Here is a 24,997-nt window from a genome sequence, read left to right on the forward strand (position 1 = left end):
GTCCAAAAGTACTTAGAGGTGCATAATCTTTCTGTGAATGAAGAACATGTTTGCCTGTTAGGCTGGCTTTAAAGTGAATGGGGTCATTGTTTTCCGGCTGTAAAACCTCAGTTTATCACCCTCTCCAACACGTGGCCTATACTGTTGAAAATACTGTGGAAAGATGTAGTCTTCCAGGGATGCCCATCCTTTTGTTTTCTTTGCACCAGACTCGGGGAAGAGTAAGACTTGTCTTGGGTCACACATTGAATACACCAACACTAATGAAAGATGATGAGAAAAAAAAAAATCCCATTCTTGCACAATTTTTGTAATATCTACCACCACAGCTAAGCAAAAAAGCTCCAAGGCAATTCATGTGCAGCCCATAGGTTGGCCATGACTGCAAGGCTTTGACTAGAAACTTCAAGCAAAGAAATTAAAACAAAATTTTAAAGTCTGAGTTTAGTATTTTTCATACTTTAGAAAGAGAATTGACTTTAGAGTAATTTTAGAAAATTCAAGATTTTTGAATATTTTGATTTGTCATGTACCGAGATAGGAGGAAGAGGGACAATGTGTCCTGTACAGTTAGCCCTAAGCAGATTTTCCAGGTGATAGCTTCTAAAAGTTTTAATCTTCTTCCCTTGTAAAACGTTGCTAAATATTTCTACATAAAGAAATGCATGGAACTGAGAGAAAGAATTATTCTTCATTCTGAAAAAATGCAGTTTTGCATGGTAGATGAGGTAAAAGTCACATAATCCCATCAGATACCTCATAGCACAGGAGCACCCTGCCTGCCTCTACAGTGTGGTAACACAGGAGTGTTGGAAAAGGTGGGCCTGGACCAGATAAGGAGTCTAATTTAGTTCATGTTTAATTTGAGTTGGGCTGGGTGTGGTGACTCACACCTGTAATCCTTGCACTTTGGGAGGCTGAGGCAGGAGGATGGCTAGAATTCAGGGCTGCAATGAGCTATGATGACATCACTTCCCTCCAACTTGGGAGACAAAGTAAGACTGTCTCAAAAAGCAAAAAAAAATTAGTTTTAAAAAAGAGAATGAGAAATTGAATTTATCAATATAATAAGCTTTATTTTAAAATATTTAAATCCAGTTTCTCTCCACAAATATATTTTTTAAGATGTAGGGTCAACTGAAAGGTAAATACAGTAAGTAAAATTGTAATTAATAAGATGCATATTCAAAGACACATTCACTGAAGGTGCATATTTCACTGCTTATGTACCTTGAAAAGTAATAAGTCAGTGTTTATATTTCTAAGTATTATACTGACATTCTCTAATTACTCCCTTCCAATTCCATCATCAGCTGAAAGAAAGCTTGGTGTATATAGCTTTCTTGTGACTTATTAAATATTAACTAGTTATTTCTTGCAATAACTCCACTGTTAGATTAAAACTCCCTCAGGTATAACCAACAACTCACGCTTCCCTCACAGTTTAAAAAGTAGCATTTACATTGGCAAATCTTTCAACTATCATCTGTTAAGTTTAACGTGATCCTCAATAACTGTTCGGTGGTGTAACCATTTCCTAATATATACTTTTCCCAAAGGAATAAGAGGAATTTATTCTAAAAATAGCATTATATTAACTTGGTAAGTCTTTCCATTCATCTTCAATTTATTTGTTTATGTATTTTCATTTTAAACACTGGCAACCCTGTTTCAAAAGTGTGGATAAAGAAAAGTGTTTTTTCACTCTGGTTCAACAATGTTCTGCTATTATAGGTTCTTCTGATAAACTGTATATATGTGTACTTGACTCTATTTAATGTGCTTAGGAAATGTAGGAAAAATGCTTTCCTTTATTAGTGACCACAACTTACATATTTCAAGTTCACTATTACATAAGACTTTAAGGAATGTATTTTTTTTTTCTCCTTGAAAGGAAACTATTTTTTTCTCCTTTAAAGAAAACTTACTGAAAACTATTGATTAGAGAGAAATAGCTTTAGGAATTTTTTATCTGGTTTCAAAAATGTTGAACTATTTTAATGCTTATGCTTTTAAGAAAATGATAGAGGAATAATTAAACACTTATATTTGGAAAACTGTCAAAATAGTGTATATCCTTAAATTATGCACTAATGCACATTATTTTCTTCTATTTCTTTCAATCATTTTAAACAGAAAAACAACTAGAGTTCAGAATCAGGATTTAATTCAGAGAAAGTAAACAGAATATTGTCAGTGGTGAGGTAATTGGAGACACTCACATAATGGGACATAAAAATATAAAACTTATGGATGTATTATTTAATTTTGTGAAATATTTGTTACTTATATTGTTCTTCATTCATATTTCCTCCCTAACTCAGCCAAAAACATGCAATGATTAATAGCAATGACAAAATTACTGCAATCTGAGACAGAATTGAAAAAATTGAGAAGCATGGTAGTTTTAACACTATATTTCAACATTTGGGGGAGGCAAGAAGAGTGAAAAAAATCAGCCAAAATATAATCATTTCCTTTTAGTAATTTAGTCACAGTGGATAGTCATTTGGGGAGTCTATGCGTTAGGGCTTCCCCGTCTGTTCTTATATCTATATAACAGCATCATAAAGCATATATACCCTTGTAATTTGCTTTTTGAATAAATAAAATATTGACTTTTTAGGTCAATAAATATTGCTATATTATGCTATTGTTTTCATAATATTATAGCTGTACAAGGTAGTCAATACTCTCGCTTAACATGGAGATAAAAATCTGACATTCTCAATTAAGAAAATATTTATTTTTTTACAGAACAGAGAATATACGGAGATTAGATCACATAAGAATGTTTTGTTGTTCAGAAAAAGAGTATCATACCATTTAATATTTTAAAATTATTTGAAATAATAATATTCAACTGTTAAGTGGCATGTAATTGGTGTCATAAGATTCTGTAACAAAACCAGCTCTAGTCAGTTAGTTGATCCATGTTTTGATACACAGTTAAAAATAAGGGAATAGAAGAAAACATACTTTTTGTGAAAATTATTGTATATAATGCAAAAATTATAGAAAATATTGTTTGGTTTTCTTTTGCTGTGATTTCCCTTAAAAATTATAATCTTTTTAGCTTTTAGGAGGAATGTGAGAAAGGAAAGGCTTTAGTTTGTTTGTTTTTTGGGGGCAGAGTCTCTCTTTGTGGCCCTGGGGTAGAGTGCTGTGGCATCATCATAGCTCACAGCAGCCTTAACCTCTTGGGGTCAAGCGATCCTCAGGCCTGTGCTTCCTGAGGAGCTGGGATTACAGGTGCCCATCCCGAAGCCCAGCTGATTTTTCTTTTTATTCTTTTTTTTAATACATTTCATGTCTTGGTCTTGCTTAATCTGGTCTCAAACTCCTGAGCTCAAGCAATCACCAATTTTAGGATTGATGACAAACGTGACCCACCGTGCTCGGCTGTGAGAAAGGAAGTTAAAATATGCAAGAGGAAAATAATGTGCATGAGTGCATTATTTAAAGATACACACTATATTGACAGTTTTCCAACTATTATTCCAAATCATTATATGATTTCTTTTCATATAATCATAACCATCAGTAGTATCAAATGCCCACTGAGAATAGCACTAAGTGAACCAACTTACAATGGGTATAAATTTGAGATCCCGATATATGTTAATAAAATAACTTGAGTATCAGTCAGAGTATAGATAGAAAAGTATAAGAATTTGAAATCGAAGAAATTTAATGTAGGAAATTGGTTACAGAAGTGATGAAAGGATTAAGAGGCCTTCATGTTGGCTAGGCAACCCAGACTTTAACATCTTCAGGGAGCCACTGAGCCTTGAGGTCATTTTACCAAAGTCCAGATCACAGGGCCAGCTGTGGTAAGATGTAATCATAAGGTGGCTATCAATCCAGAGGGAGCTGGAGAGAGTTAAAAGCCTTGAAAATACCACTTGAGGCCCAGAGGAGGGAATACACTGACTGCCTCTCCCGTTCTTTCACTTTCCAACATCCCATCAGTACCATCCTGTGAGAGAAACAGTCACCACCCGCGAGACATGAAAGTCTGGCGAGTGAAGCTGGACTGAGTACTTCATCCCCTACAGTCTCCTGACCCTGGCAAGCCAGGAAAACAGCAAGGACAGGCTGTCAGCGCAGACAGACCCAGGAAAGGCCAAGCCCTTTAACACGTAAACCACATAACTTGTGAGCCACAGGCTGAAGTCTGACGTATCCCTCATATATTAACTCTTCACTAGTGCTTTAATATTCAGATTATGGTAATAAAGTTCTTGGAATTCTAATTTTCCTTATAGATTACTTAAATTAAAAAAAGGGGGGAATACTGATATTAATAAGGTGTGTAACATAACTTTTGGGGGCAGGACACAATTATAAAAGGGTCTTAACAAATGCAATCAATGTAACCTGGTTCTTTGTGCCCTCAATGAATCCCCAATAATAATAATAATAAAATATGTAGAGAAAAACCCTATAACTTCATTTTATTTAAAATTTTTAATAGTCTCTAAACTTTTTAATGTCAATGTCATTTTTTTCTCTTTGGTTTAAGAGAGGAAAATTCCCTATCATAGGACAAAGGAAGGCCGTAGATGACAGGACAGACATTTGTTTTTGCTACCATTCCTCACAAAGAAGCTGTGAGGGAAGGTCACACTTCTCCTACAGAAATCTATCAGGCTGACACAGTTTCTCTTAGATCTGGTGGGTGTTATACTCAGAAAGGATGGCAGGTATAATCGTGCCTCATAGGTGACACAGACACTGCACAGCAAAGAAGCTGAAAACCAGACTTAGACATTTAGGGCTATGTCTTCCCCACAAAGAGCAACATGTCTATAGAGATGGAGTCTCTGGGCTCTGGCTTCTGGGTGAGGATCCCCAGGTTCCCTGAACTAGGGAAATGGTATTTTATCAACCAGCCTCCATTAAGGCTTCATATCTGGGAATAGGGTTCTATTAACAGCCAGGTGGTCAGGGAGTGGTTCCAAGAGTTTTCTGTCCTGTGTATGACCAACATCTGGCCTAGATAAAACTCTCTCTACTCTAGAATGAATCAACAGAGGAAAAAAAAATACCCCAACAAGTTGAGGTCTATGGAAATACTCTTCAACATTAACAGGGATATGATAAAGAAGTCAAGATGACGAAAAATATATACTCAGAAAAGATTTACTACGGGAAAATTGAAATACGTTTTAAGAACTTTCTACATATAAATTTTGTGAAAAGAATGCAGGACTATTCATTTGATAGAAAGGTTGGAAATAAAAAAGGAAGTGTGGGGAGATAAGAAAATAATGTCATTATGAGTAGGAAACCAGATATTCAATAGCAGAATGGAAATCTGCATAAGAGATTGAAGAACAGAATAAATATTATAAAACATTATATCAGTGATATAGTGAACAAACCTGATAGATCTCCTGAAAAGAAATGGAATATGATGAAAAAAGTATAAGAGACATTGTTATGGATACATAGAATTTATGTCAGTGATCTTATATAAAAAAACTTTGTATTTCTGAGTGAGAATATACAAATGGAAAAGCATCAATAATACAAAATACAATTAAGATGAATATATTCGGGAATAAGAAACTCCTGAATGTGATTTTTTTTTTTTTTTTTTGTAGAGACAGAGTCTCACTTTATGGCCCTCGGTAGAGTGCCGTGGCCTCACACAGCTCACAGCAACCTCCAACTCCTGGGCTTAAGCGATTCTCTTGCCTAAGCCTCCCGAGTAGCTGGGACTACAGGCGTCCGCCACAACGCCCGGCTATTTTTTGGTTGCAGTTCAGCCGGGGCCGGGTTTGAACCCGCCAACCTCGGTATATGGGGCCGGCGCCTTACTGACTGAGCCACAGGCGCCGCCCCTGAATGTGATTTTTTAAAAATTTCCCTATATACCAGGAAAAAATTAATGAAAAAATACCATAGATGCATTAGATTTAATTTTTGTAATTTTGAGGATAACATATTTTACAAATCACAATTTTTATTTGTTTATACTCATTATGCCATGAATTCATAAGGAATAGTTTTCAGCAGCTCAACCTCCTTGGCATTGACTCTCCAGGTAAGCTTTTTTGGATGGAGTGCACTGGCTTTGCCATTGACCTCAGTTATGCATCTCTGTCCTTTTTTCATGACCTTTGTCCTTAGCACATAGGATACCTCAGCTCTTGGAGTACTTCATGTGTACAATACATACATTAATTCTCTGGACAAGAATCTTGGTCTTATCGTATTTAACATTATGAATGATAAATGCTTCCATTTTTTCCAACATTTGTAGGGCAAATGTTGCATGATTTTGATAAAGTTATTTAAATGTTACTGAATCTTGATATCTCCATTTATAAAATAGATGACAGTGTCTATTTGAGGCACTGGTGACATAAAATATATTAAGGCTAAACTTTTGTACCTAAATAGTCGAACACCCAAAAAATTTAGGCACAAAGTTTAGCCTTAATATATTTTGGGTCACCAGTAGAACTGTGTTTTGTAAAATATGTTAAATATAAGGTTTTGTAATAAAACCTTATAGCCCTATGCCTTCGTCCTCCTGACTATCTTACTTAGAGTAATACTTTTCAGCATTTTTGTTTCAGTTCTCCCGGCACATGACTTTTTTCTTCCTAAGAATAGTTTTATTATATAACTGTAATAAGTAGAGTTGCTTCTTTTTTAAATATCTCTGGTGGTTAAATTTAACTTTTAGTAGGTAGTCAGATATTTTGAAATTATTAAGCTAACATTCTTTTTATCCCTTCACTTACAGCAATTTAATCACCATAAATCAAAATAGTGGGGAAGTCAAATGGAATCTAGATAATCTAATGTAGAAGCCATCTTTTCCAGACAGTAAATAGAGTAAATGAAGGCCCTTTTCAGTCAGTAGATTGTGGGAAAGAGAAGAGAAAGCTGCAAGCAGCTGTTTGCACGCCTTCCCCAAGCTTTCTACCATTGGGGACGGAGAGCAGAAGGTTGCGTGGTTGGGGGAGAGCCAAAGACAGTGCAGATCTGCAGAAATGCATTCTTGCACAAGCACAGATGAGTAGGCATGGAGGCACAGCACGGTTAGGAGAGAAAGGGTGAAGTCTATAGCATCTGTGTCTCCCTAGATACCTTTGTAATATAGAATCTGTTCCCAGGTTCCCGCATGTCCTGTGGGGACAGAGAAGTAGCTGAGATGACAAGCAGCTGGCCTGCTGTGGGACTGTAGTGGGAGGCTTGAGACATTTGAACACTATGAACTGAGCCCAGGGCAGGAGTCCCGGGAGATGGACAGCCCAGACAGAGCCAAAGTGGGCTTAAGTCAACAGGCCTGATAGAGCTAAGAGAACAAAACACTGTTCTTCAACGCAGACATTAGCAGGGACAGCCCAGACAGAGCCAAAGTGGGCTTAAGTCAACAGGCCTGATAGAGCTAAGAGAACAAAACACTGTTCTTCAACGCAGACATTAGTAGGGACAGCCCGCGGGGTGCTTGGGCACATAAAGGAACAACGTGAGAAGCCAGAGTCCACAGGCAGTGGGTATGGAGCACACATAACACTCTCCTACCAATTCCTTATCAAGTTTGGGTTGGAGGAAAGGAGTAGTAGGGGAAGGAAGTCTTCAAAACAAGGCATTTTTATGACATGAATTATTGAAAAAAATGGTTTAAGCTGGAAAAATAGAATTAATAAGAGCTTTGGTAAAGATCACATCAATTTTAGAAACAAACCAATAACTGAATTACCTTTGTATGGCTGCTGAGTGACAGTGTGGTAATATTTCCATACAAATTATGTGTTTAAACTTATCATTCTATCAATATCTCTTATTTTCCCTATTTGAAAGATGAGAATATTTTATTTGCTTTCACCTTTTCCTCTACCTTTCCCTCCAGTCCCACCCCCCACAGCTGTATATGTATATGGACAGAGTGGATAATAATTGCAATATATTTTGTAATCACAATTAAGTTTTTATAGAATTTCCTAAAAATTGATTGCAAAGATAGAAAATTTGGGAGTTATGTTCCTGCTTTGATGTATGTGTCATTTGGAATATATTTCACCTTCCTGATTGAAGACCATTGTATTCCTTTTTCAATTTGGATAGTGTCTTTATGTTTGGATGTTGAATGCCTTATGTTGGTTTTTATTGTCTTGGAGTTTTACCTGATTGCTATGTAGACCTGTTGGACAACTAGTCAACTGGAATCTCCCATTATTACTCTCCTTGGTTAGTGATCCAATGTCTCCTATTTTTTGTTTCTTTTTTTTTTCAGAATAAAATCCTTGAATACATTGATGAGAAAAAAAATGTGAGAGTTAAATATTCTAATGCTTTGCACGTGTCCACTGGTATCTTTAGTTCACCTACAGAATTATTAATAATGTGGATGGATACAGATGGCTTAGCCCAGTAGTGACTTTTTCTATGTTTTGAAAGCATTGTTTCATGGTGTTCTACCTGTAGCATGTTAAAGAGAAGCAAATGTCAATGTGATTATTATTGCTTTGAACATGACCTGTTTTCTCTCTCCTTCTTGGTGGTTTTATTCTTGATGTGCTTAAGTTTCATATCAGTATGTCCAGTTGAGGGTCTGCTTTCATTTGTCCTGCTATTGCTTGGTAATCCCTTTAAAGGCTAAGGTTTGTTTCATTTTCAGCTGGGAGAAACTTTTTTTTTTTTTTTTTTTTTTTTTGAGACAGTATCTTACTTTGCCCCCTTGGTTGAGGACTATGGTGTTACAGCTCACAGCAACCTCAGACTGTTTGGCTAAAGTGATTCTCTTGCCTCGGCCTCCCAAGTAGCTAGGACTACAGAATGGAGAACAACACCCAGATATTTATAAAGACAAGGTCTTGCTCTGGCTCAGGCTGATCTTGAACTTGTGAGCTCAGGCAATCCACCCGCCTTGGCCTCCCAGAGTGCTAGGATTACAGGGGTCAGCCACCATGCCCAGAGGAAACTTTTTATTTTTAAAGTGATTTTACCTTCTCATTTTTTTGCTTTTTCTTCTGTTTGTTGTATCTTCCAGATTTTTAAAATATTATTTCTAAATATTGAAGGGACACAAGTGTTTTTGGTTACATGGATTGCTTTTGTTGTACTTGAGTCAGGGTTATAATTATGCTGATTACCCAGATAATGTCTATTGTAGGTTTTTCCTCATCCCTCCCTCTCCTTCTCCCTGCTTGATTTTCACTAAGTTTTACATCTCTTATGAACATGTGTGCTCATCAGTTACAACCCATTTAATAACAAGTACATGCAATGTTTGTTTTTCCATTCTTTACATACTTCACTTAGGATAACGGTCTCCAGTTCTATCTACATTATTGCAAAAGGACTTAATTCATCCATTTCATGGCCTGCAAATCACAGTTGCAAAGATGTGGAATCAACCCAAGTGCTTATCAATCATCAGTTCATGAGTGGATTAACAAAGTGTATATGAGGTCAGACAATTAAGTTCACAAACTTGTCCTAGAGAAAGTACTACGTACCTCATTGCTAACTATCACTATAGCCATATTCCAAGTACTACCCTTGGGAAGCTATGCACTGATGCTAGTGCCTCGTCTATACTTCAAAGCACGTTTTCTAGGATGAGTTCATGAACTTATTTGTCAGACCTCATATGACAGCTCTGATGGCCATTCCGAAAAAATGAGTTTCAAAGTTTCATGTAAGTATTGATTGATTAGTTCCTATTTGGTATTGAGTCCATGTGTTTGTTTCTTCGTTCTTGTGGTATTTCACTTGGAAGAATGGTTTCAAATTCCATGCAGGTTGTCACAAAAGATAAATGATTTCCATATCTTTTTATGGCTGAACAGTACTCCATGGTAGGTAGGTAGGTGGATAGATAGATAGACAGACAGACAGATAGATAGATAGACAGATAGATATACATTTTAGTAATCCACTCAAGTGTTGGTGGGCACTGGGCTGTTTCCACATCTTTGTGATTGTACATGGTGCAGCTATGAACATTTGAGTGCAGGTGTCCTTTTTATAAAATGACTTTTAAAAAAAAATGAATGTATCCTGCAAAGTTTATGTGATAAAAACTTGATCCTCCGTGGATTGGAGGTGGTATTGGAGATATTCAGTTCATAGGGACATGCCATGATGAATAGATCAAAGCTGCTATCTTGGGAGTGGGTTCATTATAAAAGGAGAATTCAGCCCCCTCTTTCCTCTCTCTGCCTTTCTGCCTTCTACAATGGGATAACACAGCAAGAAGGACTCATCAGATGCCATCCCTTTGATCTAGTACTCTGTAACCTCTAAAACTGTAAGGAAATAAATTTCTGTTCTTTGTAAAAAACAAACAAACAAGCAAATAAATGTAAAATGACCTTTTTTCTTTTTTCTGTGGGTATACGTGTACCCAGAGTGAGATTGCTGGATCAAATGCTATGTCTACTTTAAATTATTCAAGGTATTTCCATACAATTTTCCATAGGGGTTGTACTAGTTTGCAGTCCCACCAACAGTGTATTAAGATCTCATTTCTCTCCATCTCTGTGCTAGCATCTGCTGTTTGGGGTCTTTTTAATACAAGTCACTCTCACTGGGGTTAGTGGATACCTCATTGTGGTTTTGATTTGCATCTCCCTAATGAGTAGAGATGCTGAACATTTGTTCATGAGTTTCATGGCTCTTAGTATATTTTCCTTTGAAAAGTTTCTGTTCATGTCTTTTGCCCCCTTTTTAATGGGGTTGTTCAGTTGTTTCCCTGATTTGCTAGAGTTCTTTGTGAATTCTGATTGTCAGTCCTTTATCAGACTTATAGCTTGCGAATATTCTCTTCTATTCTGTGAGCTGTGTACTCTTTTGATTGTGTCCTTGGATGTGCAGACGCTTCTAATTCAACTCGGTTCCATTTATTTATTTTTGTTATTGCTATGGTTGCTTTGGGGTCTTCATCATGACTTCTTTGACCAAGTCTATATGTTTAAGTGTTTGCCCAACATTTTCTTCTAGAATTCTTATAGTTTTCCTGCCTTAAGTTTAAGCCTTTTATCCATTGTGAGCAGTGAGTGGAGTGAATCCTGTTTCAGTTTTTTACAAGGTATCTCATTTTGCAGCATGATTTATTAAATAGTAATTATTTTCCCTACTGTTTGTTCATTTTCTTAATTTATTTTATTTTCTGATTGTCGAATTTTTCTATCAACCAAAATACTGTTGTTTTTAAAAGATAAAGGATCTCCTAAAATACTGATTTTTTTAAAAAGATCAATTATTCACCTTCACAGAACTTTCTCTTTTGCCTTTCTATGACAGAATGTCTTAATCAATTTCATTCATGTATTTTCTAATGTTACTAAACCAATAATTTTAATTTCAATCTGTTACAGAGTTGTTCTTCCATTCTAACTTAAGTAAATCATGTTTTTAGAAAGAGTAAACTAATAAAGAAAGAAAATTTTGTCTCTTTCATAGGGACAAAGTCAAATTTTAGTACAGAAGCAGTAAACAGACAGATTCATTTGAGATCTCTCTGTCATTTGAGCAGGAACCATAAATACGACATTCAGTGCCTGAGCTAGGTTCAGAGACCGGCTATAACATCGACTAGTCACATGCAGGCTATAGAACAGCAGGACTGAAACTTTCCAGGCTTTGTGGCCTCGGCATCATTTTTTTTTTTTTTTAAGATGATTTAGGATTTAATCAGTGGCATACGTCAAGGCCCCAGTGGGAATGACGTTCTTCACCAAAAGCTAAAGATTTAATTATAAGTGTACAGTTTTGGTAACAGTAGAAAGTGTGATATTGAAAGTTAAGTATTACAGTTGGAAGCTTAATTTTCTTTAGACTTTTTGCAGCATATACATTTCACTTAATTTTCCATTCATATACAATAAAACTACTGATGTAAAACAGTGCTGCTAATAGATGAATGCTTTTAAAAGCATACTGTGCAAGTTCATAAAAACCAAGAGAGTCTTTTGTGACAAGCAAGAGGAGAAGTGCGAAAAGTGATATTGATAAGGACACGTCTCAGGAATTTCCAGGTTTTCCAAAAGAGCAGTTGACAATGCTAAATTAAGTTAGCCAACGAAATGGCTAACTTTTCCCTGCATTATCTTTTTTCCCTCTAATTATGTTAAGTACAATAATTATGTAAATATCGTCTAATTTATTCAGACATTCAAGTAGTTAAGCTAACATTTAATCACAGTCTAATTTGTACAGTAGACATAAATAGTAGTCTAGGTAACATTTTATTTTTTACATTACTTAAATCAGTTTTTATATCTTTACCTTCCTGCCTTAAGTTTAAGTATCACAGCTGAAAGAAATTTAATCCCAGTTAGTTCAGGGTTTAGCCAGTTCTTGGCCTGAGCTTCTGTGAAATTCTGGGGGATTATAGAGTGCCAGTCACAGGAGGGAAGGGCATCTGATCTCAGTGTCTCCCTTTATGCAGATGGCACTGCTGGGATATCCTTATTCCCATCTGGTCTTTAGTCATTGGTCTCTGTAGGTAGCTGCTGAGTCATCCTTTGTCCCAAATATTATATCTTGCCGATTTTTCATCTACTATCCTGCCTTTGCCATACTCTACTGGGCTTTAGTAAACTATGCATCTGGCCAGTGTTATCATCACCTTGCTATCCCTTGAAATTTACAGAATCATACTGCTCCCCAGAAGGGAAAACTCTGGCTCCCTTATCTCCATGGCTTTGCTTGTAGGGATCAAGCTGAGTCTAACCTATGCAACTTTACACAGTTTTTGTACATACTAAAAGTTGCTTCCCCCCAAGCAGACCAGCCCTGAGAGAAGAAATGCCCTTCTGTGAATGTGTTTCCTGTAGCAGAATGTGAGCTAGGTTTCAATCTCCTTATCATCTGGGTGATTCAGAATGCATATCTCTCTCTCTCTCTCTTTTTTTCTCTAACACCCAGTGCAGTTATTTAGAACAAAATTATTAGGCAGCTGTCTAGGCAACTATCCATATGCACATTGATACAATAATCAGACTTATATTCTCAATAATATCCAAAAGACAATTGATGTATTTTTGCCTATATTCCTTGCTGAAGTAAAAATGCACAATGCCTTTGATATTACACTGATCTATAGGTCTAATATTCTATTTTAAAAGTGAGACTAATCTCCCATGACTTTTAATAGTTACTCATCATTATTTTCCATAGTCACTGATAAATGTAAGTGCTCTCAGATACTACTTTAGTAAGTTTCTAAAATTTGCCTAAATTAAATGTCATGCATATGAATATATAATATTAGAAACAAATTTTCTTTCCTTATTGTCTTCCCTGAAATTAAACACTTGTAAGCCCCTCTCATGTTCAAGATATTGCGGTAGATAACATTTTATATAGATGTATAATTTATATAATTTTTTTTCTTTTATTTTCTTTCTTTTTATTTATTTATTTTTTAGACAAGTCATCCTCTTGCCTTAGTTTGTCTACTTTTAGTAGAGATGGGGTCTCACTTTTGCTCAGGCTAGTCATGAACTCATTTGCTCAAGTAATCCACCCACATTGGCCTCCCAGAGCACAAAGATTACAGGCGTGAGCCACCATGGTCGGCCATATACACATTTTAAGAAAGGAAAAAACTACATTGAAATTTTAATACTCAGTATATGCCAATAACATTTGTTATCTTGTATCTCTGTGATTGCAGAGATGAAAGGTGACTAGAGTAATATGGCATTTCTGAATATGGGGGGAGGTTCTGGGAAAGGAGTTAGGGAAAGAAAATTACTTTTATTTTTCGGTGATTATAAAATTATATTCATTTGCATATTTATTGGTGTAGGACATGCTAGGCATATTTTATAACATTTATTTTTCCTACTAGCCTTATGTAGTAGGTATTATTATTTTTATTCTCATTTTATGAATAGAAAATTGATGTCATGAAAGATCACACTACAAAAGACATTAAACTACAATTTCACACAAATGTACCCTATTCTGAAATCAATTCTATTCTACTTAACAATAGTGCTCAAACTTTAGTGTACGCAATACAAATTTATTAAGAAGTACATTCACACATACTACCCCTAGATATACAGAGATAGTTAGTCCAATGTGAGCGGTAGGATCTTATTTTTAACAACCAATCTAAGTAATTTTGATGCAACTAATCTGTAGATTCTAGTTTGAGAAACTATATTAAAACATATGGCCTCAGAAAGTAACGGTCTTATTTGGGACTGCTAATGCATGTACAATTTCAATAAGAGTAAATAGAAATAATTTTATATAATATAATACATAAATTTTATATAATTTATATAAATAATTTTATAATGCAGTTATAAGTCACTTTGAAGAACAAGAAAGGGAGATCAGTTGAAATGTGTATCTGAAAAACATTTTATCTGCCTGTTAAAAGTTGGCTTTGATGTAAGAAAGCGGCGTAATAGAAAAGATCATGATGACATGTCAAAGGGAAAAAAGTCAATCCCTGAACGGCTGGAGGTGATAATCTAGGAGAAGGGGATAGACAATAACTTTTGCAATTGCATTGCCCTTAGTTTTTGTACCCCAAATCCAGTTATGAAACAGATTACATTTTTTTAGAAAATATGAATCATGTGTGTGTGTTTTTTTTTTAAAGGATGGTATGCTTTAGATGATAAAAATGGAGTGTTAGGAAAGGTGAATCGGGCAGGAATTATAATTCACTTCAGGAACTCTTGTGTTAGACCAATAAATGCATAACAAGTATCTGAGAGAACAGACAGTGAATGGAAGGAAGGGGAAAGATCTCAGAATGTCTTGTTAAAACTAGATAGATACGATGTTGATTGACTATAGTAACTGGAGAAAGAAGAAAAAATTAAATATTTATTTAACACTAAATCAAGATGGCTGGGAATGTGGTGGCACCATGAACTCTGTAGGGAAATATGTAAGAAGGAACAGTTTTCAGGGCGGCATCTGAGTTCAGGCTTTGATTTAATGAGTTTGAGCTACTAATATGGTATCACTTGGGAACTAGAATTATAGACAGTTGGAAACGCAGCCTTAGAAAACTAAAGAAAGGCCACAACTGACATATACACTTGAGTGTAATCTGCACAGTAAATTAATAAAACGGTGAGAGTGGATGATATCACTAAATTTAGTATATCAAGTAAGAAGATAGAATTAGGAAAGTGTATTTTGGAAGTAAACAAAAATGAACCAGTAAAGAAAGTTGAATAGAGTCCCTCAGAAGGTCATGAGAAAAAGCCAAAAGAAGACAGTGTCACAAAATTATGGGGGAAAGAGAGGCAGGGCGGAGGGGATCACAAATAGGTCTGATGTTCCAGTGTGATCAGGGGCAGGGAGAATAGAAGTAGTTGATTTAGCCATTAAGAAATCATTAAGCAGCTTTGATATGAAAAATTTTAGCAGATAGTGGGTAAGCGATCCTTATGTTAATGGATTGGTAAGCCAGGGTTCAGAATAGCCTGCAAATCCAGACTACATCTTCAAGAATAGCAAGGCTGTGAAGTAAATAGAAATAAAAGACAGGAGCTTACGGAAGAAATTTAGTTGGTTTATAGGTTGAGGTCAATGTAATCAGCCAAGACAGAGGGTAAAATTAGAAGGGCAGACGAGGGGCAGAGGATTGGATAAAACGATGAAAGGGAATGAAATTAAAGTTGTGTTAAGAGAAGGGTAATAGAGCAGTCTCTTTACAAATCATTGCTGTACAATACTTTGTCAGGTCTTTAGACTATCTCTTTAATGTCTAAAATAACTTTAAGGCATGTACACTTACATTTATTTCACAGATGAAGAACATTAGGTGATAAATAATTGGCTAATAATAATTTCTACCCAGTGAGAAAGTGGCAAGTCCACGTTTATATCCAATTTCTCATACTGTGTTCTTCTTTTGCATCAGAAGGTAAATAATAAAGAATGAGAAAGAAAAACATTTGAGAAAGGAGAAAAATAATTTGAGGGAATTTGAGTTGAGCATTTTTAAACTTTCAAATAACCAAAATGAAGTTGTTTGCTCTCATATTTGGCTACATGTAGACAGTGACAAAAGTCCAAACTATTAGTAGGAAGTTATTAAAGAGATAACTGAGATAAAATACTCATTGGTTATTAATATTTATCACTCACTTGCAGTCAGATTTCAAGCTCGTAATGAGGCCAGAGGTGAAATAACATGAGTTTTCTCTTGCTATATTTAGTCATTTCTAATGCAGATGGAGAAACAGCTATGGTAATGTGGAGTTAGAACTGCCAAGGTATGTAAAGCCAAAAAAAATAATTCCTGGCTGCTTGTGAGAAAGCATGTCTTCATGATCGACCAGGTCAGTCTGGACGCAAGTCAGGGGAACAGGACTGAATGAGGGATTAACTTGTGCAGGAAAGGTCAGGCTTTAAAGGATGCACGCTTCGGGAGATTTGGAAGAAACTGATGCTGTGATCGGGCCTCGGAGATGGATCAGCAGGAGGCGAGCATGTCCTTCCAGGTGCTGCTTGCTGCCTCTGTGGGCCGCTGCAAAAGAGATGATGGTCAACATCATGTTTTGAAACTTTGGGGCTCTGGCTTAGAAAGGTTGTCAATGTGAACCATCACCTGAATTACAGCAGAGCTAAGAGTGGAGAGAAAATATGCAATTCAGTTGCTCAAATTGAAGATTATGGAGTAGGTCTTGCAAATCATTTAAATTATGGGCTGGAAAAGTAGTGTACATACATCTTATGAATTAAAAAAGAGAAGAAATGGGAAAAAAACACAGACAGTAAAGAGAATCTTCTTTTTGTTGTTATAGGAAGAAAATTTGGATGACACATTGTACTTATATGCATTCAAAGTTTAATTTATTCTGAAAATAGCCATGAAGGTGACAATTTCTGATAAAATAATGACTTTTTGTTTACTCGCAGTTACTTAACCAAGTCTAGATCTCAAAATATATCATGGAGAAATTAGATTAGTATTGACACTTACTTTCATGGACATGGACTGGTGAAACAATGACCATGTGAAAATTTTGTGATGTGAGTACCTGACGTAGCATTACAGAAACTGAATAGGCAGTAATCATCAAGAGCTATGAAATAGATATTGCCTATCTTATCGTTCACGTGTGAGTCCTGCTGAGTGACCCAAATTATCTTTCTAAAGTTTTGATCCTAAGTACATGTAGAAAAACGAATGCAACAAAGAACTAAATGTTTGCCTTGGAAGAGAGGGCAAACAAATTGCAGTTTATTTGCAGTTCATTCACTCCACAAGTCTTCAAGAACCCTCCTTGTAATCCTCTAACTAAAAAGAGAAATGACATTTACATGTCTATGGTTACTTAAATGCAAATGACATTCAGTTGCAAGTTTTCAGGTACAAGTATCTTTGCGATAATATTTTACTAAGGAGGATGACGATTTTACTTTTCATCCATATAAACAGGCTCTATTCAAGCCAATAGCATAAAAAGTTTCGGAGAGAAATTGTTGGCCTGTGCATCATGTGCTTGGAAGAAAGAAATGATGAATTTCAGGAATTGTATCCTCTTTGTCAAAATGAAGTCAATCAAGGAAGAGCTAAGTTGACACCCCAGCATATAAATCTCTGGCTTGTTTAGCGCAGCTTACCGTGATAATAATATAAAATGGTTACAGTAACCAAATAAATCACACCTTCGTTAAAGGTGTACTGTCTATCTTATAGCAGTATTTTGGATTTATAGCTCAGTCTTAAATATGTTACTAAATGGAAACTGAGACAGATAGGGACTCAATCTGGAAAAAGGCAAAGGAGCAAATTTCCCTTGCTCATTGTTACTACAGAAAGAGCAATATAAGGAGACGTGTTGATGTTGAATTAATAATTTGCTTTCGATTATACACTCTAAAATGGAATCCACTACCTTTTTATATTTTTGCTTTGAAATAATTTCAGACGTACAGAGAGCTGTGAAAATACCACGGGGTTCACACATACCCTCTTCAGGTTTGTACTCTGTTCAGGTTTACAATTTATACAACCATGTAATACTTACCATTAACATTGGTAAAATGCCATTAACTTTATTCCAATTTCACCATTTTTTTTCTCCTAATGTACCTTTTCTGTATTAGAATCCAATCAAGAGTTCCACATTGCATTGAGTTATGTTTCCACAGTCTTCAACAATCCACGGCAGCTCTTTAGTACATTCTTGTCTTTTGTGGCCTTGACATTTTTGATGAGTATTGATCAGTTATCTTGTGGAATATTTCTCAATTTGAGTTTGTCTGAAGTTTTCTTATAAGACTGAGACTGTACGCTTCTGGCTAGAATACCTTAGTCATCATGTTATGTCCCTCTGTGTCCCTGCATCATATCAAAGGTATTTACAATGATATATGATCATCTTATTTATTAGTGTTGGCAGCCTGGATCATTTGGCTAAGGTGCTGGTTTTCTCCATTGTCAAAATTACTGCCCTTGCAATAGGCTAACATTTGGAGAAGTGGTTCTCAACTTTCCTAATGCCGCAACCCTTTAATACAGTTCCTGTGGGTTGCGACCCACAGGTTGAGAACCATTGATCTTGAGGGATATAATTGATCTTGAGCACATGATGTGCAGGCCAAAATCCTTATTATTCTCAATGTTTGTCCAATTTTAGCATCTTCTTGCTTGCAACAATTATTACTGTGATGTTCTTAATTGGTCATGTTTAAACAAAAAGATACATTTTAGCATGCTTAAATGAGAAACAAAAATTCAAGTCAGTCAACATTTCGTTTTTTATAGAATTACCTAAGTCTGATATCTACAGGTTCATCATTTCAACAATCTATTCTAAAAGAGGTAAAGAATGTGAAATAATAAAACAGAAATTTTAATTCTACCCTTTATTTTACTCCGCTGTGTGATTAGAACTTTATTTCCATTTTGAATTTATTGAGAGAAGTAGAAACAGCCTGCTGCATTAGTGCCTGGCATCATTTGCAATGAAAGGACCCAGGCTCTTCAGAACTCAGGTAAACATCCCTGCCTGCGGTCACCCTCACTGTGTATCCTTAAGGCAAACACAAGTTAAGAGCACTTTTGGTCCTGAGGATGTCCATATTAGCCAGGGACTTTTCAGAGATTGCCAAATGAAGTGATATTTATTCCACCCTACTTTCTATTTTGGTCTATTACTATAATTGTTATTAAGCAATTTTTACTTTTATAAAATTTCCCAAGTACTTGACTTAATTGTGCAAGGTCTGACAATTAAGTTCACAAACTCATCCTAGAAAGTGTGCTTTCAAGGGAGGACGAGGCTCTGGAATGGGTACAGAGCTTCCCAAGGAGAATACCTCGAAGGTGATCACAGGGATAATAAGCAGTGAGGTTTATAGCATATTTTCTAAGATGGGTTTGCAAACTTAATTGTTAGGCCTTGGATATTTGTAGGTTTCTGAATATTTGAGACACATCAGAACTATATTCCCTCTTTTTGAAATCTTATTCTGCTTGGCATGGAATCCCTACAAAACAGGGCGGGGAATCATAATCATTTAAAAACACTAGTAAGTTTCGGTTTTCTATACAAAACTCAAACTTACATTCACACAGAATTTATTCTATGGAAAAATTTTCCGAAGTGAAAAAAATGAAACTTTCTCATGAAGGCTAGGATTTATTTCTTTTGGTTTGTGATAGTTTTATCTCACCTGCATAAAACAATCTCTAAAACATACTGTATTCTCAATACATTTTTGTTGAATTAATTAGTTAATCTTAGGCAGACCAAAAGTAACCTAACACCCACAAAAGTGACCTGCTGAACTGATGGCCCTCTCATCCACAAATGTTTAATTCTTCCTTGATAAGATGGAATACAGATGAGCTTACACCTTGAGAGTCCCAATTAAATTTCCTTTTATTTTTTAGAGAGTTCTAAAAGTTAGAAATCAGTTAACTGTAAAGTTAGAAATCAGTTTTTCTCACATTGTAAAGGTTTTGGGTAGAAAGTAGTGTGTCTACCTTGAGATTTCATTCTGACTTTGACTTTGGTGCAAATTGGTCTAAGACAGTTTGGGCTTCTATAAATTTTAGTTCTTTTTGGTAGATGTCTTAGCTCAGACCACTACAACAGAACACCACGGACCATAAAGAAAGAGAAAAAAAGAAAGAATTTTTCTGTTGCTAAGTTACTGTATGTGACTGATTAGAGTGCCAACTGCTCCTGAGTCATAGCTTAATCTAACACACCCCCATTTCACAACACATGTCTATGCTGAAGAATTAATATTTTTAAGTGAATTTCAAATACTGTAACTTATGTAAAGGTCCATTCCAGTACGAAATAAATTAAAGTTGAAACGTGGGCCTTCAAGTGAAAAACAATCTCTTTGAAAACTGTGGTTTGGAAATGCTTTGAAGCATAAGTATCAGCCAGGTCTCAGATGAACCCAGGTAAGTCTTTCTTATCTGACATGCCAATTACTGAGGGATACAGTTTCTCAACCATTTTGAAAAATAAGGACTCAAATTTGTTTCCTTCCTTTTTTCTTTGAAAAAAACTTGTAAGTTCGAATCAACCCAGGATTAGAAACACTAAAATATTCTTTGAAATTAAACTTTTGCTGGCTTCACTTCTGGTAATTTATAGAAAATATTAGGATTTAAGGTTTCCTTTTATTTTTCCTAATGGCCACAAAAGCAAGTTATTATTCAAATAATAAAAATATTCCCATATGTTAATTCAAACTGATCTTGGAAAAATTAAAATCATCCATTGTATTCATACAGAATGTGGATGAAATGTAGATGCTGACTTATTTCTTTCTTCTAGTAATTTGTGCCTTGTATACCAAATTGTATGGTTATAAAACTGTTTGTACTTATCAAGCCTCACTTCTTCTGATTGATATTAATTCATAAAATGTTACTGTAATAAATATAAAAAGAATGAAAATATATGTAGAAAATAAAAGCTAATAGTAAGCTTATGTTTTTGGATTTCAAAAGTAATTCACATAAAAATAAGCTTATGTAGATTTTAAATTCAAAGAAGGCATTAGCCTATCCAAACCAGTGAAAAATGCTGTGGGGTACCCTCAAACATGTAATCTTAATCCTACGTTTTCTAATTTTTTCAGTAGGCTGTTAATGTAGAAAAAATTAACATTATTTATGGCAGTGTATAATTTCTCATTACGCTTTATAGCTTAAATCTATCCATTTCATACTGTCATTTGATTCTAACAATAGTCCTATGAATAAAGTGTCATCATCACTGTTTCCAAATAACAAAATTTAATTTCCAAGATAGCTTGCCATAGTCATTTAAATGTGTTCACTGGATTAGAATGGGTGATTTCTATTTCACCAAACCAGGCTGATTTTATTTCAGAACCTTACTTTCCACTCAACCATGCTTTACTTTGTGAAAATGTAAAATATGATGGAAAAACACTTAAAAAATGTTATAGTCCCAGTTTTGCCATATTTTAGGTGTAACTTCCTCCCATCCTCCATTTTTTCTGAGGTCTCTTTTGGCTCTGAGTTAGTGATCTGGACATTTGTTTAGCACGTCTTTGCTCAGGGCCAGCAGCAGGCCTGGCATCGTCCTCAGCACTGGAAGACAGGATGAAGAAGACCTGTCTTCGTTACCATAGAACTTATGTTAAAGGGGGAGGGGAATGCATTCCTTACGTATTAATCACATACATAGGTGAATATTCTCTTCATTCTTATTTAAAAGGAGAAAATTATAAAATTTATAGCTGGTTAAGAGAAACAGAAGTATCATTCCAGATATTATTTCTTAACTAAATATTTAATTGACAAATAAATATTATGTAAATATTTTTTCAGGGTGGATAACATGCTGTTTTGAAATATGTTTACATTATGGAATGAGCAAATTGAACTAATTAACATACACATTACCTCACATACTTATTTTTTTTTTTGTCATGAGAACACTTAAAATTTACTGTCTTAGGAATTTTCAAGTATACCTTCCATTGTTATTAACTATAGTCACTGTGTTGTTCAATAGGTCTTTTAAACTTTTTCCTTTTGTCTAATTTAAGTTTTGTATCCTTTGACCAACATCTCCCAGACACCTCACCCCACTCCCCAGTAACTACTATTCCAATCTCTGTTTCTGAGTTTGCATTCCTTAGATTCCATGTGTAAGAGAGATTACAAGGCATTTGTCTTTCTGGGCCTGGCTTATTTCATTTAATATAATGTCATCCATGTTGTCAAAAAGGACAGGATTTCCTTCCTCATAGAAATTATTTCTGAATGATGCTAAATGAAAAAAATCAAGACTAAATAGAGTTTATATAAATGGTTCCATTTATATAAAATACTACAAAATGTCACCTACTCTATAGTTACATAAAAATCAATGGTTGTTTATGAATGGGTATAGAGGGAAAGGGGCATGTGGGATTATGAAAATGGGCACAAGGAAACTTTGGGGTTGATGAATATGTTCATTGTATTTACTGGAGTGGTAGTTTCACAAGTATTTACATGTAAAAATCTTTCAAACTACACAAATACATATAATTTATTCTACGTCAATCATATATCAATACAACCATTCAATTAAAAAAGGAAAGAAATTCGTTAAATGTAGTTCATTCTCTACATTTCTACTTTGAAAGACCTAACATTTAAACACTGGATTTTATTTCATATGAATTAGATTGTTTAATGCCTCATTACCTGAACCTATAAACCTACTTACTATTATTTCAGGGTGGATTTCAAAAGCTGACGGAACAATTTAGTCAGGCCCTTTTACTATAAGTCTTGGCTTACTTCTTGGAAATATAACTAAATGATTACTAAAAACAAAAGGCTTAGAATGACCATTTTAAAAATTTAAATATATATTTGATGAAATCATTTACATGTCCACCCATTTACTTTACAAATATAAAAACCATGTATTAAATATCTGACAATATTACTGTTCAAAGATAGTCTCTTTAGAATAGTCCTTCATAAAATAATAAAAAAAATCAATTGAGAGAGTTAGAATACTAATATTAGAAAAACCTAAACATATATTTTTTTGTTTTCCATATTAGCTGCTAACATTAGCTGATTTAATTCACAAGAAGCAGCATACATTCAAAATAAAGTCATTCTTCAGGCATGAAAATAAATATTCCTTAATTTCATGCCAGTATCCCCGACTTAAGATTCTAATTTTTTTAAGTGACTAATTAAACACTGTCTGGGAAGAGAGCTATGTCATGCCAGGTAGTTCTACATCTCTTCTGGCATTAGCAACATCGAGTTCTATTTTCTTAAGCAAAATATTTAGCAAGTTACTATTGGTTAATTATAAAAGAAACTTATCTTTAAAAGTATCTCAAAAGATAGATCCTTATGTTCTGGTTACACGATATTTTGTAGACAGGGGCAATTCAGTCTGCAATAATATCTTTCCTAATTGTTTCATTTTATTTTATTTTGGATGGAAGTGACAAATATTAGCAAACATACAAAAAAACAAGGTATTTATACTTTTTCACATTCCTGCTCACCTCTTTGATGCCCTTTCTAACTACTAAAGAGTGCAAAAGAGACCACAAACAGGAGAAAATTTTACTAGTAGACCTATCTAGCAATGTACCAGACATACTAAATGATTTTGTTTTAATAGTAAAATGTGGTCTATTTAAATATATTAAATGCATATGTGTGGTTTCTAAGCAACAAGTTAGAAAAATCTAGAGCAAATATTCTTAACATAGGGTGTGAGTGCTTGGTGATAATCTTAGCTTAGTCACTTTGTTGGTTTCTGGCAAGGTTATTCTTTGGATGGCAATCTGTACTCATCTAGGAGTATATTTTGTATAATTAAAATATTGGCGTATAGTTCTGGAACAAGATGCCATAGAATAACTTTTTTCTGTTCTTCTCCTATAACTACAACTAAACATCTTGGAGGTCATTCAACAGGCAATAATAAAAAGTACTCAGAAAACTTGAGAGAAGAGCGTGGACTTCCCTTCCTAAGGATATTGTGCATTGAGAAATGACAATATGGTACTCTCTCTAGTTTTCTTTTTATCTCTCATATGCCACCAGATTGGATGCCATGGAAGGCAGCAACCTGGAAGCAACAAGCACAGACAAAGCAAGCAAACAAACAAAAAAACACATACAAAACAAAATACAAAAATCCAAGAAAGCCTACTGTCAGGTCTAATGACTAAGAGAGGGGAAGTCAGCAGAGATCTAGTGGAGAGTTCCAACCATAGCATAGCAAAGTAGGCCAGTAGTTAGGCAGTGCGATCCTCAGACAGCAGAGCAGTAAGGACCCAGGTCACCTCAGGCCCTGTTCTATGACAGGAGCATCGGTAGGTGTTCAATCGAGGGCCAGTGGTGGTTACAGCAATAAAGCCCTATATCTGCCTGCCCATCATCCACTGATATACAGAGACCCAAACTTTTGCAATATTCCTGTAATGTTGCCCAGCAATAAGGGACCCTATTTGCTTTTACCCCTGCAAATAGTCCCAGTAAAGAGTGAGTGAAAACCCTGGAAGTACCAGAAGAAAACAGACCAGAATAGCATTACAAGGGCTCAGAGAACTAAACTGTCATTGGAATGAAATCCCCTCAAATAGACCAGAACTTACACACTAACCTAAAAGAGAACATTTAAAGAGAGTCAAAAGTCTTTTATCATACTAAAATATTTAGGATACAATAAAATAAACCCTAGTCATACCGATAACCAGAACAATAATTAGAAAGAGAAAAAAGAATCAATTGATAACAATACTGAGATGAGGCAGATACTGGAATTACTGGAAATATACTATGGAGTGATTGCCATAAAAATGCTTTGGTTATCAATTACAAATAGAAAATCTCAGAAAATAAATCAAAGCTATAAAAAGGCCAAGTATAAATTATAGAATAAAAAATTACTACCATCAAAATAAAAAAATCTTACTAGATGGAACCAATAGTGGGATGAGGCTGGTGGAGGATAGAATCAGGAAAATTAGACACACATCAATAAAATTTTCTCAATCTGAACAATAG

The sequence above is a fragment of the Nycticebus coucang genome, chromosome 1, assembly GCF_027406575.1.
Source record: "Nycticebus coucang isolate mNycCou1 chromosome 1, mNycCou1.pri, whole genome shotgun sequence".
Lineage (NCBI taxonomy): Eukaryota > Metazoa > Chordata > Mammalia > Primates > Lorisidae > Nycticebus > Nycticebus coucang.